Here is a 20,913-nt window from a genome sequence, read left to right on the forward strand (position 1 = left end):
AAAACTTGTTTTCTAGATAACTACAATGTTTCATCAAGCTTCTGTGCCCTTGGAACTGCCCACCTAACATTCAGACAGTGGCTTTTCTTGAGAACTGCACAAAGCTCCTGATACTGCATATTGAAATTGTGAAATGTAACCGCAGAATAAGCAACCTTACTGATACTCTAAACAATAATGTGGTTATGGTACTAAAGACCTGATATAACCTATTGGTTTAAATAAATGTGGCCACTTGGACAAAAAGCCACTCTGCCACCTTCCCTGCTTCTGCACTTTGACTCTGTGTCATCTTTATTATTATTCCTTACAGGATTGGGTCTCTGATAGCTTTGTGGCTTTGGCATGCTTGGTGGCTAGGAAGTTTCTGTGCAAAGACACAGAATGCCTAGCTGCTGTAGCAATGACCTGCATGAGGAGTCTCTGTGGTAGAGTCTTATCATTCTCAATTTTCATCTCAGGCACATAGCTCATGGGAATAAAGAAATTCTCTTGTTAAACAACCACAATGTTTCACCAAGCTCTGCTGCCTGAACCTGCCCACATAATAGTTACTTTAAACCATGGACTTTCTTGAGAGCTATACAAAGCTCCTAACATTGTACACTGCAACTATAGTGTGTAACTGAGAAAAAGCTGCATAATGTTGCTAACTCTGTATCCTGCCTAATGACAAAATGAACAATAATGTATTACTGATGCCAGTGACTTAATGTAACCTATTGATATAAATAAAGCTGGCAACTTGGCCATTCTGCCATTTTGCCTCTGCATCTTGTCTCTGTGTCTCTTTTTATTATCCTTACAGTTTATTGGAATGATAAAAGTGCAATATTTGTTAAAAAAAATACATAAGATTCTTATGTTTTTTCATAAGCAGTATTAATCTAAATACTTATAGAATTATTTCATAATTAAAAGCCATGAGCATCCTACAGATACAAATATTACAAGTTAATATATATTCTTCAAATATGCAAAATATATGGTCATTGATAACTCCAGTATATCTCTTTTTTTCTGTAAGACAACTAAAGTGTGGTGACCCACTTTCCCACAGGGAGTTTTCCTGAGGTTCCCCGATAGCCTTGGGTTGACAGAAAATGCCTGTGGTCCTTCTCTAGTATATTATTTCTCACAGAATTTATCTTTCATGCTCACAGTCTGTCTTTCAATGTAGAATGTAAGGTATTTGGGAGAAGAGACTGTGTTATTTTATTTCTCTGCATATAAAGAATTTTCCTATGGTAGATGCTAGTCATTTCTTTGAATTAATGACTGATATTGTCTTCTATGTTGAGAAATAAAGACCTTAATTTAACTGGAGCTTTGTGTAGCTCTCAAAAGTCCCCAGGTTTTACTTTTCTACTATTAAAAAAATAAAATTCACATGGTTATGTGAATATGCATAGACATGTAAGAATTTCTATCTACAGATCTCTTTGTCCCATTTCCTATAACTTTTTATTTTCACAGTGAATGAGACATTCTGAGTGAGAACAGAGAGTCATTCTTGGTGAAAATGCAAGGACAACAGAACCAACTAAATAGGAATAGGTTTACCTTAGGCAAAGGTTTGGCAGGTCTGCAGTGGAGTCCTCCAACGAAATCAACATTTGGTAGGGTTGGGCGAGGAAATTCCAAATCCCAATAGGTTCTAATGAGCCAGATATCTGCTTTTGACATTGTCTCTAATAATGTAGTGGGTCGTCCTGAACAGGAAATTGAATACATACAAAAGCTATAGGACATTAGAAAGTTATCATGTGGAAATGAATATGTCTGGTAAGTATCTGAAAAAACTTTTAATAATGAAGCCAAACATGTTTAAGAGTGTCTGCGATTTAATAAAGCTAATGTGTGTGTATGTTTATGTGCATATATAAAATACATATATGTTGCTCATTTTTATGTGGACATACGTGAAAGGCACAATGTGAGAAATGAATTAAGTGACAAAATATTTGAATTTATAAATGTGGAAACTAATCTACAGATACAGAGATGATTTACTCAAAGCTACATAGATAATTTTTCTAGAAATATTTGTAGGGATCATCAAACTACATTCTAGACTCATGAAGACATTGAGTAACATTCAAAATTATTACTTTTGAAGATGAAATAAAATGGATACTAAAAGGTTAATATAGGTGCGTGACTACGTAGGGAAGTCCTCAGTGGCTTATTTTGTGTGTGTGACTTCCTGCTGTATCCAAACATTTCAAACTAACTTTACAACTTAAGCTTTTCCATAGTGTTTTGAGTTTGATGTATTATTGTGATAAAATATTTTTTTTTTATTTTATCACAATACATTTAAAAGATTAACTTCTCTGACTTCATACTCCCTCAGGCTCACTCTCAGAGACATGACTAATTTTGGAAAAATCATTGCCATTAGAAAATAGGACTTACCTAAAATTTCACTGTAAAACTGATTCCACTTCTTCTCATCAAATGTTTGGAACCAAAAATCAAAATACAGCACATACAGCATATTTTTTATCCGCTCCATGAATGCCATTTGATCACTTAATTCTGACATAATAATAGGCACATAGGAAGGAGGGAATGAAAGTCCTGCACTATATTTTTCATACGTGTAGCCATACAAAAAGCGAAGAGTATGCACAATTGGTATTTCAAATAGCTCAGCTAGCAGCTCACCACAGGGACTAAATGCATCTGCAAGAATGACATCAAACTTGGAATCACGTAGTTTTGTCATAAGATTCTTGTTAAAAACTACCTCTTTACAGAGTGTCAAAAAGTATTCAGAATCTTCCCACACCAGTTCTTGCAACAGTGAAAAGTATGTCCAAATCGATTCTTTTGGCAGCTCATAAATGAACTTCCTGATTGCTTCAATGTATAAATCTTCCATGTCAGTTTTAGACACTGCTGAAGGGTAAGTCTCAAATTTAATAGCAGATCCTTCTTCAACATAAAAAGAAACGGAAGCTGAGGATTTCAGAACAGTCACTTCGTGACCTTTCTGAACTAGTTCATCCAATATTGTCTTTATATTGATCCAATGGCTGTATTCCATTGGCCACACAAGCACCTTCCCACAACTTCCAGAACTAAAGTGACTACTCAGCTGTAACAGGAGCAGAACTGCAGTCATTTTTGTAGACATCCTGGTGAGATGGAAAGCTTCCTTTCACACTGGATTCCCTCTGCTCTTGCTGATATTCAAGAAGAAATCATTAGTTAAAATATAACTTGTACACACCTAAGTAAATACATACACTAATAGACAGAGTGTCTGACTGCCAAGTGGGAAAAGCAAATGGTAGATGACCTCATCTCCATATGAAAATATGCCATAATTCCTTTCTGTGTTCTTTCCTGTAGTTAAGAGTTGATGACCTTACATATATATGTCTCTTATGTTATACTGGATGTTTTCGAATAATGTCAAGAACAGTGGCATGTGACATATTACTTTTGTTTGCAGCTTCTTTGTACAGAAGCAGAAATGTAGTCATAATCCTTGTGAATCAACATTTAAGGATAACTTCCTTCAATGAATTTTTTGTGGGGAAGTGTCAATTTTGTTTTCATGTAAATCACATATCATACAATGCAGCAATAAACATAAAGCTCAGTGCTACACAGTACAATCTCAGAATTGTAAAACCATCACTGCAATCAAGTTTAGGGAATTTTAGCAACCTGAAAACAAGCCCTATGCCTCTACTTATTCTCTTTGCTACACTCCTAAGAATGTCTAATATACTTTGTCTCTTTATATCACTTTGTAGGGACTAGTATAAAAGCTACTAGGTATAGAATATGAACCACTTGCCTCTGTTATACTGACTCCATTTCCTGTGTAATATTTACTTTCAAAGTGTTACATTTTTAGTCTCTCCTTTATATACCTCTGTATTAACTGATAGAGTATTACATTAGCAAAATTAAAAATTTGTCAATTTAATGTTCCAGTTATCTATCACTGTTTAACAAATTGCTCTCAAATGTAGAGGACTAGAACAGCAACATTTGTTTTGGTATCTTCTTTCATAATTTGGTGTGTTGAGTGCACTCAGCAAGGTGGTTTTTACACAGGCTTTCTTAGATGGATATGGTCCTGTGGTGGCAGGGATATAATCATGGAAGGTCATTCATCCACTTCTCTAGTCAACGTCAAGAAAAAGTCAAACTGACTTTTTGGGTTGGAACAAGTGGGGCAATTCTCTCTCTCCACTAAAAGTTTATCTTGGAGGCTTCTGTACTGATTCAGATTCTATAGAGTGTGGAGAATTGAATAAGAGAGGAAGGAAGACATAGAAAAATGACTCAGGGATAGAAACGAGAGAGAGAGAGAGAGAGAGAGAGAGAGAGAGAGAGAGAGAGAGAGAGAGATTGTGTTGTCTTTTCTAATAGTCTTTGAAAATAAATTATGTCACTTCTACTGTATTGTCTTTGTTGAGGGAGCTATAAGACTTGCTTAAATTCAGCTGGAAAGGTCACCCAGAGGGAACATAGCTTGTTAAGATTGTCAAGAGTATTTGAAATCATATGTCAATCACCACAAATTTTTGTAGTCATTAACAAAGGTCACTAATTTACTATAAAATGCATTAAATAATGATATTAAATGCTAAGTAATATCACAAAAATCTGTGACTTTAGTTTTTACTATATAGAAATTTTATAATATATTTATTCATACTTTTTGGTTTTTTTTTAATTTGTTTTCTATAGATATACATAATGATAGAATGTATTTTGACATACATGGAGTATAACTTATTCTAATAAAGATCCCATTATTGTGGTTGCACATGATGTGGAGTTTCATTGGTCATGTATTCCCATATGAACATAGGAAAGTTGTCTGTAATTCATTCTATTGTCTTTCCTATTCCCATCTCTCCTCCCTCCCCTTCATTCCAATGAACTTCTTTTCTTTCCTCCCCCAGCTTGTTTTGTGTTAACTTTGTATATTATAACATTTGGCCTTTGGTGTGTGGGGATTGGTTTATTTCACTTAGGATGATAGTCTGCAGTTCCATCCATTTAATGGCAAATGCCATTATTCCATTTTTCTTTATGGCTGAGTAATATTTCATTGTGTATATATGCCACATTTTCTTTATCTACTCATCTGTTGAAGGGCACTTTGGTTGGTTCCCTAGATTTCTATTGTTAGTCGAGCTGCTAAAAACATTAATGTGGCTGCATCACTGCAGTATGCTAATTTTAAGTCCTTTGAGTTTATAATAAGGAGTGGTATAGACAGGTCAAATGGTGGTTTTATTCCAAGTTTTCTGAGTAATATCTATAGTGCTTTCTACTGTGGTCCCACCCATTTGCAGTCCCACCAGCAATGTATGAGTGAACCTTTTCTCCCACATCCTTGCCAACATTGTTACTTGTATTCTTGATAATTACTATTCTGACTGGAGTGAGATGGAATCTCAATATAGTTTTAATTTGCATGTTTTTAATTTCTATAGATGTTCAACGTTTTTCATGTGTTTGTTGACCAAATGTGTTTTTTTTTCCTGCGAAGTTTGTGTTCAGTTCCTTTGCCCATTTATTCATTGGGTTGTTTGGTTTTTTGTATATCCTGGAGATTGGTGCTCTATCTGACACAGAGACAAACCCACATAAATACATTTTTCTCACACTAGACAAAGGCACCATAAACATATGTTGCAGAAAAGATAGCCTCTTCCCAGTGGTCTGAGAAAACTGGAAGTCCATATGCAGCAGAATTAAATTGAACCATATCTCTCACCTTATACAAAACTCAACTCCAAGTGGATCAAGAAAATAGGCATTACACCAGAGTCAATGTGCCTAGTAGAAGAAAATTTAGGTCCAACCCTCCATCATGTCAGTTTAGAACCTGAATTCTTCCACAAGACTCCTAAAGCATAAGAAGAAAAATGCAGAATCAATAAATGGATGGTATCAAAGTAAAAAGTGTCCTCATAGCAAAGAAAACAAGAATGTGAATAGACAGACTACAGAATGGAAGAAAATCTTTGCCACCTGAACCATAGATATTTTAAATATGAAACAAGTGTCATTCTTCCTGGCCCAGGAAGTATTCTGAATGAGTCTAACAAACTGTTAATTTGATATCAAATCTTATAGCTAGCTATGTTGAATCAATATGTTTGTTTTACAAATTAGTTTTAAGCCATATGATTAATTGTAATTTATTATTGGGGAAAGTCAAATATCACAGAAGTACAGAGATTTAACATTAAAATTATTTACCTTGAAATTCTGTGTATTTTTGCAAATTATTTACACTGTGTTTGTACAAGTTCACATATATTTTACTTCATTTCAAAGAGCTTTTCAAATTTATGAACTTTAAGAAAATCAATTTGACGAGAACAGCATGGTTTTGTACCTTATAACATTCATTGTAAGAGTGTTTTCACTATTAGCCATGGAGTTCCAAAGAAAATACCCCATAAACAAATATGATGATGTGTGGGTTATTGCTGCTTTTGATTCCTAAATATAGAATTTCAATAGCAAGATGACTGTTAAATTTGATTTAAAAATGTTACGCCACATTGTGTTTCTTAGAAATAGTTTACTCATAGTATTATAGGTTATGAGTCTTTTCTGAGAAAAAATGTCTTGATTTCATTTCTGTTTCCTACATATCATTAGTTTTTTTTGAAGCATGTAAAGTTTAAAAAAATTAATTGACACATAATAATTGTGCATATTCATGGGGTAAATTAGGATATTTCAATTCATATACAAGGTTTAATTGTCAGATCAGGGTAATAGCAAATCCATCACCTGAAACATGAGTCATTTCTTGTTGGGAACATTAAAAATTTTCTCTACTAGCTATATAAAATATGCAATTAACTGTTGTCAATGTTACTTATTCTACTATGTAAAAGAACATTAGAATTATAACCACACCTCTCTCTTTTTACCATTATTCTTTCCCCTTCTTCCTACCTTTTTCTACTTCTGTGAGATTAATCCTTTGTGCTTCTACAAATGAGAACATATGGTATTTTTTTTTTTTTGTGCTTGCTCTATTTCACTTAATATAATGTGCTCCAGTTCTGTTTATGTTGGTGTAAAAGGCAGGACATCACAATTTCTTGTGGACAAGTAATATTGGATTGTGTTTACAAAACACATTTTCTATACTTATTTATCCATTGATGGGAACTTAGTTTTATTTCATATTTTGGCTATTGTGAATAGTGATGTGAGAAATATGGGAGTATAGATTTTTTTTGACATACGAATTTCCTTTCATTTGAATATATACCAGTAGTGAAATTGCTGGATCAAGTGATATTACTGTTTCTGGATTTTCCTTTCCTTTTTCTGGAATTTCCATAATGTTTTCCATGACTATACCAATTTACATTCTTGGTAATGGAGTATAAGCTTTCCTTTTCTCTGCATTCTTGCCAGCAATTTTTTGTGGTCTTTTGATAAAGCACAGTCTTACTGAGGTCAGACAATTGATATCTAATTTTGGTATAATTTGCAGTTTCCTGATAATTATCAATGCTGAGTGTTACTTCTTGGCCATTTGTATATATTCTTTTAAGAAATATCTAATCAGGTCTTTCCCCCATTTGTAATTGTGGTTGAGATTTATCTATTTGTCATCTATCTATCTATCTATCTATCTATCTATCTATCTATCATCTATCTATCATCTCTCATGTATATATGCAACTATCTATATATTTATCATATATCTATCATCTATTCATCTATACTGGAAATTGAATCCAGGGCCTTATGCATGCCAAGCAGTGCTCTTCCACTGAGCTACATTCCCAATTCTTTTTACTTTTTGTATTTGCTAAACTGCCAAAGTTGGCATTGAACTTACAATTCTCCTACCTCAGACTTTCTAGCCACTGGGATTAGAGATATGCCAAATATTTTACTGGTGAAATGTTTTCTTCTAGTTTAATTTTGTATAATTAAGCATGTATGGATAATTATATTTTAAACTCCACAGTCTACTGGGAAATGCCCTTGAGTGCAATCCCCACTACATAACATCCCACAAAATAAATAAATAAATAAATAAATAAATAAACAAATAAATAAATAAATTCATTGTAAACAACAGAGACAATTATTGTTCTCATTGTGTAATCAGATGCAATTCTGTGTGGATAGACCTTTCTATGCAGAAAATGGAAAGATTATGTAGAACTAGAAGGTAACTTAGAGGTTAGGTTGGATATAATTAATATTATGACTAACAAAGAAAGGATGCATAGGGCTTTAAGATTTATTGAAAAAGAGAGCTGAAGGAAGAGATATGATAAAACTTTAAATTACTAAAGTGGGCATTTCTCTCCCTCAATTTAGAGAAGGGGAATGAGGCATGGAGATTTAGATATTTTTGAAATATCTCACAATGAATGAGTGATAGTATGTATTTCAACACAGGAAGGATAGTCTCAAATTGAACACTCAACTATTACACAAAATTGCCTCTTGGAATACAGAGAAATTCCTGTAATTGATACAGCATTTAGCTACATTATTTGCTGCTCAAAAATGTCTTGAAAATTGTCTGGGAAAATAGGGCATCTAAGCTCCTTGGAGACTCTTATATTTCCAAATACCAAACTAAAATTCCCTAGATATAGAACAATTAAAGAGAATCCATCACCTTGTCTCCTGAAGATACATCTACCAACTGACCTTCTTTCTAAGTCTTTCTGGGAGAACAACTGCAAGGTAGACTCTAAAATGTAAGCTGTAAACTGTGACCCTGTCTCTTTACCCATTTACATAGTAAGAAAATGGCCAGATGTTTAATTGACTTGTGACTGTGAGCACTGATCTACATGAGAAATTGTTTCAATTAAAAAAGAAAAATAGTGAAAGTTTCCTTACTTAAGTTATCTAAACTTGGGTAGCAACAGAAACCTCACCTCAGGACAGTGTTACTACTTTTATTCCTCTGCCGTCCTTAGATATAGATATTGTGGCCTTCTACAAAACCTTAACATAAGAGTGCTAATTCTTATTTGTATGATAAAATTCTTCAGTGAACATTTATTTGTGTCTGTGTATTTCTTTTGGTGTAAGTTTTAAATTCCAAATTGAATTCTTCAATAGCTGTAGTGTTATTCAGATCATCTATAGTATCTTATCTGACATTTGCTAGTTTGTTATCTGTGAGAAAATTTTCCAAGTTGTTGAATTTATGAGTGAAAAATTATTCACATAATATATACCTATATTATTCTTATAATGGTTTTAGGAATTGTTATGATAACCACTGTTCTGTTCTTTATCTTTGTTGTTTGTATCTCCTTTCTTTTATCTTTGTTGTTCTTGCTAGAGTGTTATCAATTTTATTTTAAAAAGTGAGATTTTTTGTTTCTATTATATTTCTACTTTTATTTTCATGGATTTGTGCTCTTATCTTTATTATTGCCCTCCTTTTTTGATTTGCATGATTTTGAAGAGTTACAATCTTTTCTGATATATATTGATTACCTAAGATATTGAGTACATTGTTTAAAATATTTTCCTATGACCTTAGCCCTTCATGATTAAGCTTTTACATTTTCACATCAATCATTAGGTGATATAGAATTCTGTTTAGATAATTCAGAATTTAATTCAACTCAGTATTGGTGTCTATTGTCTTAGTACATTTAAATTGTGGTTTTCTTGGTTTTTAGAAAGACAGATTATTTCTATTTATATTCTGGATTTTGACTATGTTGTTAGGATTAGTTTTAGTAGTTATTTACCCTTTTGAGGTTTGCCATATAGATTTTTACTGTATTTGGAGGACTTTGTTCTCATAGGAGTTTATTTTCATCAGTCCACGCAATGTTTTTCTTGTTGTGTTGACATTCTGGGGTTGTTGGTGATCTTGCTTTGTCCCTGCTCATGCCTTATGGAGAGGCGTTTGGTACCTCCTAGGACCACTGGCTAGTGCTGACTGACCTACTAAAGGAGGACAGAGCCTTGATGGCTGGGTCTTCTTGTGCCACCTGGTGGAGGGCATGCAGAAACAGAGCTTTGCTGCTGTGGTATGGAACTACCCATGGGGTCCCCAGCTATGGAGAAGAAGCTGGGAAAGCACAAAGCATCATTTTCTACTGGTTTCTACTGGACTATGTAGATGGTCCCAAGTGTAGAACAGCATTTGGGATTTTTCCACTATGTCTCTTTTGGGCTTCTTATTTCCTGATCCTTTGTCTAGGAATTAGGTTTTGTTTTATTTGGTTTATGCTTGCTAATGGTTCCAGGTCACAAATCTCCTTGTTATCCAATTCAAGAGCATATAGGAGATAAAAAGAAAATCCAGAGGGAGCTTATTACATTGGTGTCCTTAGGTCAGGAGGTGACTATTCAGTATAGTTTCAGGGTTCTAATATCACTGTCAACTTTTAGAACTTTAGTGATCCTTAGAGGACAAACACAGGGGCAAGTGGGTCTCTGTCTTCCAGTTTCTCAACTGGTTGCCTTTATAAACTGATTTTAATGCCTGTCTTTGCTTTATATTGCCTCCTTAACCTTTATCTTTTTTAACCTGTTGTATGCTTGCTGATGCTTAAGTGGTAGAAATGAGTTACCAAGGCCTCACAATTTTGTTATTTCCAATTTGCTTGTTATTCTCAGTTCTCCCCAAAGATGTTGTTGTGTATTTCTAGATTCCAGAGTCAAAGGAGCCAGAAACTGGCAAGATTTCTCTTCCAGAAAAATCACTTAAATATATTGTGTATTTGAGGTGTTGATGAAGAAGCATTATGGTCCACAGTTTCTAGGAGAAAAAGCACTCCGCCATTTTAATTATCTATTTTTTTTTATGAATAACTTCCATTTTATTTTCTTTTTTTCTCTCTACTTCGATGATTTACCTTACTTGAAATGCCAAGGATGTTTCAGTATCAAAAAAAAAAAAACTTGCCTTAATGAATAATTTACACCCTCTTCCTGGACCATGGAAAGAATATCTGGAGAAATTCATGACTGGAAATGGTTAAGTGGTCTTTAGCTTAAAATTCATATATATATATATGTGTGTGTGTGTGTGTGTGTGTGTGTGTGTGTGTATATATATATATATATATATATATATATATATATATACCATTAGCCATTACAGTTATGGATTTTTCTTTCAAAAGTTACTTTTTTAAATAAGTGCATTCAAATTCATCACAATTATATCTAAATTTCATTTTAGAAAATTAGTCAACTGTATCCAACATTTTACTGTACTATTCAGGTTATAAACCTGATATCAATCATTAGCATAATAAAAATATTCTAGAATTCTTTCTCAATTACTAGAAATCTGTTCTTAGTCTCTGCTCACACTAAACATTACTTAACTTGCTCAAATCATTAGTTAGCTCTGTACACCTATATTTTTAATGGATACTTGATAGAAATAATTTGTATAAGAATAGTTTTCTTCCATGTGAGACTGAATATAATTTATTGGCAGTCAATATATTTTTATCTGAAATACTTCCGTTGTTTTTCACATTTTTAAAATTTTAATTGTTTGTACATCCATAAATGGCTAATTTTACTTTTTAAAATTGATCTTATATTCTCAATTCCCATGATTGCCAAATTATACAAAATGTCTTTACAATTTAACTATTGTTTAGGAAACATAAGTGATTTGATGAGTACTTATGGAAATAGACTTTTTCTCTTGTTTTAGTGGCCTGTGGTTCATGGTTTAATCATGTTAAGAGCTTTTAGAAGAAAAAGGAAAAATATCCAAAACTTTTCCTATACTATGAAGATATTAAAGAGGTAAAAGTGGTGGATATTTTTTCTGGATAATATCTCTGCCCTGTCCTAAGGTAAATACTTACAGATATGTCTGAATTACTGGAAATTAAGTCAAAATTTAACATAGGAGAACATAGAATTTGGTGTTAAAATATAATTTTACCACCATTTAAGAAAATTGTGGGCTGGGTTCTTCATTTATAAAAACAGGACTCATTTAATAATACCTAGCACCAAAAGTTACTCAATTACAGTCAACATTATTAGATGAAACATAGTGTATAAAGCTGTTTGTAGAACACATTAAATGTCTGAAGAGTATTTCCCCTGTTATTTACTGTTCTGCTAAATGGAAGTGGTTTTGGAGAATTGTGGTGTAAATACAAGTTCTTTATTCTTCTTTAATTCTTTGTCTAAGTTGGCATAGGCCCCTTTCCCTTCTTCAATGTTATATAAATTTTCCTTAGTACAGTACTCTGTTCTTTATAGTTCCCACATCATTTAGAAAATAGTGGTCATTTATTTCACTAAGAAGATTCACCAAAAGAAAGGACTTTTTTTCTTTTTTCTTTTTAGTCCTATAGGAAATTTTTGCTCCTTTCAGATACTGTCTGAGTGACAGGGAAAAAAATCCAAATTTAATGTAGAAGAATATAGAATTTGGTGTTAAAATACAATTTTACCACCATTTAAGAAGATTGTGGGCTGGGTGCCCGCTTGTAACCCAAATGGCTCAGGAGGCTGAGGCAGGAGGATCATGAAGTCAAAGCCATCCTCAACAAAAGTTAGGCCCTAAGCAACTCAGTGATATTCTGTCTCTAAATAATTTACAAAAAGAAAAAAGAAAATTGTGTATATTGTGTTCTATTGTGTATGACACATGTAAAATGTGTTATTGTTAATAAAAACACATTTATCAAATTACATTAAATTTCAGAATTTATCCATCTATTGATTATATCACCATATATTTTCAATATTCTTTCTTGTGTGGGAGAGGAGCAGAAATTCAGTTAGTGTTCTTGGAAATGACTATAACCCTAGTACTGTATTGTACACATGAACACATGTATCAAAAACATCAATTTGCATTGAGTTATAGGATGAATTCTTTTCTAAATAGGTTTTGATAACATTAAAACAAAAATATAGTGTCATCAAATTAAATATTTTTTCCACAAAAGTACTACATTTAATTTCTTAAAAATTACTTTTAGTAAAAGAGAGCAAGGCAGACTTTTCTTTATAAATGTTTGCATTATAAGTTAGAGCAAAAAAATGGATATATGTAAAATATATGTAATATATAGTATATATAAGAGACACATAATATATATATATATATATATATATATATATATATATATATTATATTTTATTCCCTGGTAGAAAATTTTGAAAAATCTTTTTAAGCAAATTCTCAGGGATAGATGACTGAATGTAATTTACAAGAGATTTTTTTTTTTACCTCCAATTAGATAAAAATTGATGCCATCTACTAAGATGTACATGTAGAGGAGACAACGTTTTTCCTGAATTATTTGACTTCTCCAGTTTCAATAAGAAAGAGTACATGCTTGTATAATAATGAGGTCAGTTTTTGCATCTCCTCTGATGGTGATAAAGAACGAACATTTGTGGTAGACAGATCTAATGTGTATCCAGGCTATGCATTTGACAAAATCTAAGACACTGAATATATTAATTCACCTGCCAAAGTTCTGCCTCCTTCACTGGCAAAATGGGAAAAATATGAACACTTATGGCATAAGTTTTTTTTTGTGGGATTATTATAGCAAATGAAATGTAAGCATTTAGGGTATTTTACAACCATAATACATGAAGAAGTAATAAATATTGTTGGTCTAAATAGTTCAAGATTCACCTGCTCGTTCATTCATTCACTCATTATTGTATTCACTCAATAATTGACTTACAGAAAATGCTCTTTCTGCATACCTACATGCAGCACATATTCTTTAGGCCCTTCAAGGATAAGTGACAAATACATTTGCTTAAAAAAGCCAACAATGGGATATAAGAATCACACAAATGAATGCTGAAAAGGGATCAATGTGAAATAGGACCCAGGAACCAGGCACACCCAGATTGGAAAAATGGCTTCCTGGGAAAATTAATGTCCTAATTTAGTGGCACAATAGTCAGCACAAAGGAAGGGACAGATGATGTCTAATGTCTATTTCTATGTCCCAAATAACAACAAAACAAAAATCTGGCCTTTGGCCAGCATTCACTTTATTTAAAAAAAAATTATTACAGTGTTTGTGTTTATTTGCATAATTTATGCACATTTCAGAAGATCACCAGAATGCTTCATGTATAACTTTTTATTTCTTAAAATTGTGTTCTTCTCTGTTTTTAATGACATCCTTGCTGATGCACTATTCCAAATATGTTCGTATTGATCTTCATGTACATTACAAAGAGCTATTGCTATAGGTCAACAAAAAATAAATTAAAATAACCAGAGAGACAACCTTGTTTAGGAGTATCTTTTTCATTTGAATACCTGGGAGTTTTACTAAAGTATCATGAGTTAACCTAGATTGTAATCCAATATTTTAGAAAATGAAAAATAGTATTTTCATCCTAGAATATTAACAGCACATTAATAGTTCATTCACTTTAAAAATGCATTTTTATGATCACCCAAGTGTAAGAGATTAAATATATGTTTATATGCTCCAAATTTTATTTTTGAAAAGTTTTCAGGAATGTCAATGTGTGATTTTAGTAGTGTAATTTGTACCCAAGTTGCAAATCAAGTGCAAACCTAGTGAATTTTGGGAAAAATAAGTGTCTCCCAGGTATCATTGTATTTTCATTTATAAATACTAGAAAACTATATATCCATATTCTGTTTCATGGTTCTTTGGGCTAATGATTGCTGTGTGTACATTTTCCCAAAGTAACTCAGGAAATATAATAAGTCCTGACTATTGATCCAGAGGATTCAGTGATAACCCCATGACCCAGAACTGTCAGAAAAAAAAAAATAAAAGAACCTCGGTAAAAAAATTCATTTCCATGAATTTATTTACAAAAATTAGTCCTTCTAACTTTTTAAAATTTACATTGTGTGTTCAGTTATAAACCTCATTTAAAAATGAGAGAAAATTTCCAACTTTTTAAGGAAATAACATTTTAAAGTTTTCATACACAAGCAAATCTTTCCTTATGGCTTCTAATTGTTCTTTTGGTGTATGTTAGGTTTTCCTTCATAATGGATATATTTTTATCTTTCATATGTTTTCTTGTTTTTTTTTTAAATTTTTATTTTTAGGGATTACTAGTGACTGGAAAAATTACTTCACAGTGGCCCAAAATGAGAAATTTGATGCCCTTTATAAAAAAGAAATGTCTGGAACTACACTTAGATTTTTGCATAGAGATTTAAAGTACTGAACTGTAACTTGAAGAAATAAGAGATGACCCACAGTTTTTAGAAACAGGACAGTTATGACTTGTTCAGTTATTGGCTGAGCAATCAAATGATTATAGGAAGAAAATAACTTGATTTTAAAACTTTGGATTTTTCAGCATCCCCTTTTGTTCTACTGTCTCTTAGATTCCTGATTCCCTAAAGCCAAGGCCCATCATTCTCTTTTTGTAGTCTGCTCCTGCCTTTTCTAGATTAGACCAGATAAGACAGTATTTACCCTCCTCAGTCTCCCTTATCTTTTAACTTAGTTGTTTTCCCTGTTATTATGGTCTAGGAAATGCCATTTGCCACCTGAGGCCACATTTCCTGCCTCTACTGGTTTCTTTTGCTGAATTATTGACCCAAGACACTGTGTTCCACTGCTATTTACTCGATGCCAAACTGTTCCTGGAGTCATAGCTCATCTTCCTCTATTTCTATAACACCGTTCATGTTCCAGATCTTGTGAAATTTTTTTTTTCTGTACCTTATTTCATGTCAAGGTCTCCAAAGGGCAAAGACATACATTATTCTCTCTAAGGTCTTCCCTGGGGACTGGAGCTTGTCACTGAGAGACTACTGTGAGTGCCAGGACCTGCTTCCTGTGGAGAGTCCTCATCTCTTGCAGACCCTTTTCAATTTCTACAAATCACACATGGCCATGCTCTGGTCACTTTCATCTTCTCCAAATAGATTTGGATTCCCTAATAGCACCCAACATAAGGGTATAGCTGCTGCTGAAAATTTCCCAGTCTGCTGTCCAAGGAAGACTAGTCTGTCTCACTCTGCCCTCCTGACCCAGGAGCCCTCCTACCTACTATCCCACACTATGGCTACCTGCTTGGATTCTTTGAGAGACGTTTCCTGGTAACATTTATATCTCAACTCTGGTTTTACCATACATGTAGCTATGCCTCTATCCATGTGCAGCAAGCACTTTTACCTGAAGTTCATATCAGCATGTACCAAATTAAATCCAAAACCACAGTTCCTAAACTGAAGCTCCATAGAGTGCTCTGACTTGGGGCCTTCTACGTTTAGGAGTTGGAACTTAAAATGCATTGCAGACCCTCAAAGGCATAATACAGATATCAGTGGGTTGCAGTTTTGCAAATATATGCTCTTAGTCTGGAATAGTTGGAAACACTCCTTCAGCCTGTAACTACACTCCTTTTCAATCTCAGCAGAAAAGTGATATACTATCAAATATTACCCCCCCCCCCAGGCAAGTGATTGCCTCTGATTCTGGAAATATTTGCTTCTATACCTTTACATTGTATATTACAAATCATTTCAGGGTACAAAACTCGTGTTGATGTTCTTTAGAAACATATTTTGAGGGAATTAATCCTGTGATTCTAACGAGATTTTGAACTAATTCCAGCTAATACTGGTGTTAAGAAGGAAGTAAAATAAGCCAAGTGTGTCTATTTGCTTTCTTATCTTTACTAACACTGAGATAATGTAGCCTAACACATATTTGGTTTCTGCTACTATGATCTGTTATTGGGAAAAAAAAATCTTGTTCAAGATTTAATCTTTTTAAATTTAAATTTTTGTTTTTTTTGAGGGGTTACTGGTAATTGAACTCAGGGCCACTCAACCACCAGTCACATCCCCAGGGCAGGGTACCACTGAGTTGCTTAGTGCCAAGGTTTTAACTAAGGCTGGTTTTGAACTCGCAATCTTCCTGTCTCAGCCTCAGGAGACTGTGGGATTACAGGTGCATTGCACCCACCTGGTTTAGACTTTAATCTTCTTAATAGATTGACCACATTGGTTGCCTTCACCAGCAGGGTATAATAATCTTCACATTCAGGATGTAATAATCTCCACATTCCCTAGTTTTCATTTTTAGGATGAATTTCTTAATGGGACTTAATTCAACAACAAAAACAAAATGCTATAAGATTAAACTATTCTCCAGTTACTTTTTTATGCACTAAATATAGAGTGGAAAAAATTTAGATTTTCCATTTCCTTTTTTTGTGGGTTTTTTCCTTTTATTCATTCTTTAGTTTATGATTCAAACATCTATTCTGATTCCCTTACTCTTAAGCTCACTCTTGACACCAAACGTTTCTAGTAGTATTCAGTTTCAGAAGTGTTCCATATCTTTGAAATCATAAAAACCTGCCACTAAGTTAATTTTTCAAAGACAACTTTTTATCTCTATTTCTTTTTAAATTTCCAAATAAAGCACTGTTATATTAATCTAATTATAATGGTGTTATTTTGGTGTGTGTTTGTGTGTGTGTGTGTGTGTGTGTGTGTGTGTGTTTAACCTAACTGATGTGCCATGAGGTAAGGACAGTGGTAACAAATATCTGGCACTAATGTGAGTATTCCCTATCTGTTACAAGTCTCATTATTCAATCAAGAAATTAATGAACAGCTTAAAGATTTTTCCATCACAGCACAGATATATATCCCCTTTCACTCTACCGTGTTCTAACTTGTCTTACCCACACCATTTACTCCCTTTTCCCACTGACCTTATTTTCCATTTGGTAAAGTTACACCCTATGAGGTTTGAGTGCTATGCCCCATTTCACTATCAAACACAGAGCACTCTCCTCCATATTCCATATATATACAGACAAGAAGGTAGTACAATCTATTTCAAATATTTGATATTAAGGAGATATGAGAAGCCAATTATTTTCTAGAGTTCCTCAGACAACTGAGAAAAGTAAGAAGGAAAAGTGGGACTAAGAATAGGTAGTTTTCAGTAAACTACCTGCAACAAAGTCTCATTTTTTATTTGTGATCATTGGACTTTTATATATAAATACAATTTACATGTTGTTAAAATGTTACCTTCAGCAGCAATCTCTGTAAGCAGCCACATATCCAATACACTGTAATATTGAAATTTGCCATACTAAATTTATTGATGCCTATTTGGAGACTCTCTGTGCCATTGACTCTTTGTAACTATCTTTATTTTAATATTTAATGCTTAATTTTACAGGTTACATTAATTTTCTACCCTCAACATATAAGTAGTCAAATATCTTAGTAGAAAGTGAATTATCAAAATTCATAGCTTCTATTTCACTAGTTAATAAATTGGCATATTTGTTTTTGTGAATGAAAACGGGACTAAATCAGAAAAGAAAGCAATAGAAAACAGAAGAGCACCGACTAGAGTAAAAGAGTCTTTTTGGCATCTGGTCTGTGCCACTTCCTACTAAGTAACTTGGCACCTTGATACTGTAACTTAACTTTCCTGTGACTCAGTTTCTTATCTGTACAATGTACACAGGATGGACAGAATTTTTCAATAAAATAATTACAATGTGTTTATTAAATATTCACATTCCCATTTATTAGCTACCATAAAGAAAATTGTTTTTATATATCTTGAAATTTTATTTGTTTAAATGGGTGTGAAGCATCAGATTTTTTATTCCACACAGATGGCTTCAAAATAACAGATATTTTACATGTTAGTCAGAGAAAAAGAGGTATCTGATTTCATTACAGCTATGAATATTCTTTTGTTGTTTGCTCCCAAGTCTAATTTTCCTTGTGTGCAAATTATTGTGGTGTAAGGCATTATTGTTCAATACTGAATATCTTCAATGGAAGCCAATGATCATCATTCAAAAGAAACCATAAGAAGGCTGTGTAGATTGTAATACCTTTACAAATAATGTTTAGGATATAATAATAAAACCTTTGAAAAAAAGTTAGATATAATCAAATAATCATTCCACATAGATGGATTAAAATTTATTTGCCAATCATTCCACTAGGTGGATTAAATTTCTTACTGGGCATTTGATTATATAGGGAAGCCTATATTGTTAGTCTTTTCATCTGACATTATGTATATTCACATTTACATATAATTTTCTTAATAAGTATAGAATGGGAAAATAAAATGGAATATATGTCAATTGTATAAATTAAAATCAAACACTATGATTTGTGGGTTGTTATATACTTACTATACTTTGTATTTCATTGCCATTTCAATTAGAATCTATCAGATGTTAGACAAATTTATAGAAGAATTAGCACATACATTTTAAAGTATTCAAAGTGAGACTTATAACTGAGATTCAAATCTAAGTCTGTTTGACTCCAACACGTCATTCTTAACCATTATATGACAATACATAGAATTATATATAAGAAGCTCCTATAGCTGTGAGGAACATTGTCATAGAAACAATTAGGTAATGGTGGTCAATGTTACAATGTAAAGGTTCCAAGTTTTATTTATTCTCACAACACCAGTGTTGCAGCAATGCAGGCTAAGAACGTGTGATTAAGTTTATGTTTTCTATAAACTATAATTGGCCATAACTAGTACTTGTTTATAATTTTATAAAGCAAAGACAATAGCATCTTTAAAACTTTTGTAGGTTAATTAAATTTCCAGTATGGATTTTTAAACTTACCAATTAGAAAGAAATGCCTCTGGTAAAATGCATCAGTCTCAACAAATGATTAGTAAGAAAATTTTTGGAATGCAGCTTACTTATAAGATGAGCACTGACTCCACTGTCCTGTTCTCTCCTATTGAGGGCTTGAAGAAAACTAGTTGTATAAATATTATGGAGAAACTTCTCATGCAAGCTGAAATATGGTGAAAAAAAGAGGAGAGAAAACAAAATAATTCTTCACAACTTACCCTCTGTGTACCCTCTCCTTTCTCCAGTCCTGTTATCAGGGGAACCAAAAATGCTGTGCATATTAGAAGTTTTAGAAAAGAAAAAGATTCTTGTGGTTCTCTCTAGAGACTCTGATTAATAAAGCAGAGAATTTGGCCCCAGATTTTGCTTGTTATATAAACATCAAAGGTGAATCAATGCCTGTATTATCTGTTGATTTTTCCTAGTGATAAATTTGAACTACTCATATTTTACAAGAAAAAGCTTGATAAGCATCTAGATAATAGATGATTTTAAAACAGCTATCAAGACATCCCTTTTGTACTGATTGAATTCATATTTATAAATAAAATATGCAAAATAAAATGGAAAAATGAAATTTAAAACTAATGGTTTAAAATAATTTGAAAGGAAAATGTACATTTAGCTAATTACACAGCTCAACATGGGTCTTTGTTCAAATTTGCACTGTTTCAAGTCAAATAAATAGAAACTTTCCCAGTATAGTTTGCTCAGTCACTTTTATTTTTATTTATTTATTTTTTTATGAAAGAAAAGAATTTTATTTATTTATTTTTATTTTTTTTATTGGATGTTCACAACATTACAAAGCTCATGACAAACCATATTTCATAGATTAGAATCAATTGGGTTATGAACTCCCATTTTTACCCCAAATACAGATTGCAGAATCACATCGGTTACACATCACATTTTTACATACTGCCATATTAGTGACTGTTGTATTCTGCTACCTTTCCTGTCGCGACCCCCTTGCCCGCAAGGAAGACGCAACACCAGGAATCTTCTTTCAGCCGTTTATTCGGATCCTCGAACTTTCTTCTACTCCTCCCCGGAAGCCCCTCCCAGCCTTAATAAAGTATCCCAAGGCCCAATGCAAAGCTGCCACGTGGAGCTTTCTCATAGGGTGTTAAAGAACCATGCGCCAACTCTCCCAAATAAGGAGTTGTTTGTCACAGACCACAACGAGGCCAGCGCCATCTTGTAATGGCGACCACAGTCCGCCGAAGCGGCTCACCACAGTTCCCCCTTTTGTTTTCTAAAAACAATACAGGCGAGAGTAGAGGT

At 33.1% G+C, this 20,913-nt stretch overlaps 1 pseudogene across 1 annotated transcript in view; it reads right to left on the reverse strand.

Moving 5' to 3' along the window:
* Positions 1-20,913, reverse strand: part of LOC308654667 (UDP-glucuronosyltransferase 2B31-like) — a 101,253-nt pseudogene that overhangs the window by 17,012 nt on the left and 63,328 nt on the right. The window contains exons 6-7 of the transcript in view: positions 2,419-3,159; positions 1,564-1,712 (exon numbers count right to left, since the gene is read on the reverse strand). The product of the transcript in view is annotated as a UDP-glucuronosyltransferase 2B31-like (transcript). The remainder of the gene's footprint in view (positions 1-1,563; positions 1,713-2,418; positions 3,160-20,913) is intronic.

The sequence above is a fragment of the Spermophilus citellus genome (genome assembly GCF_964194105.1).
Source record: "Spermophilus citellus genome assembly, chromosome: 8".
Taxonomy (NCBI): domain Eukaryota; kingdom Metazoa; phylum Chordata; class Mammalia; order Rodentia; family Sciuridae; genus Spermophilus; species Spermophilus citellus.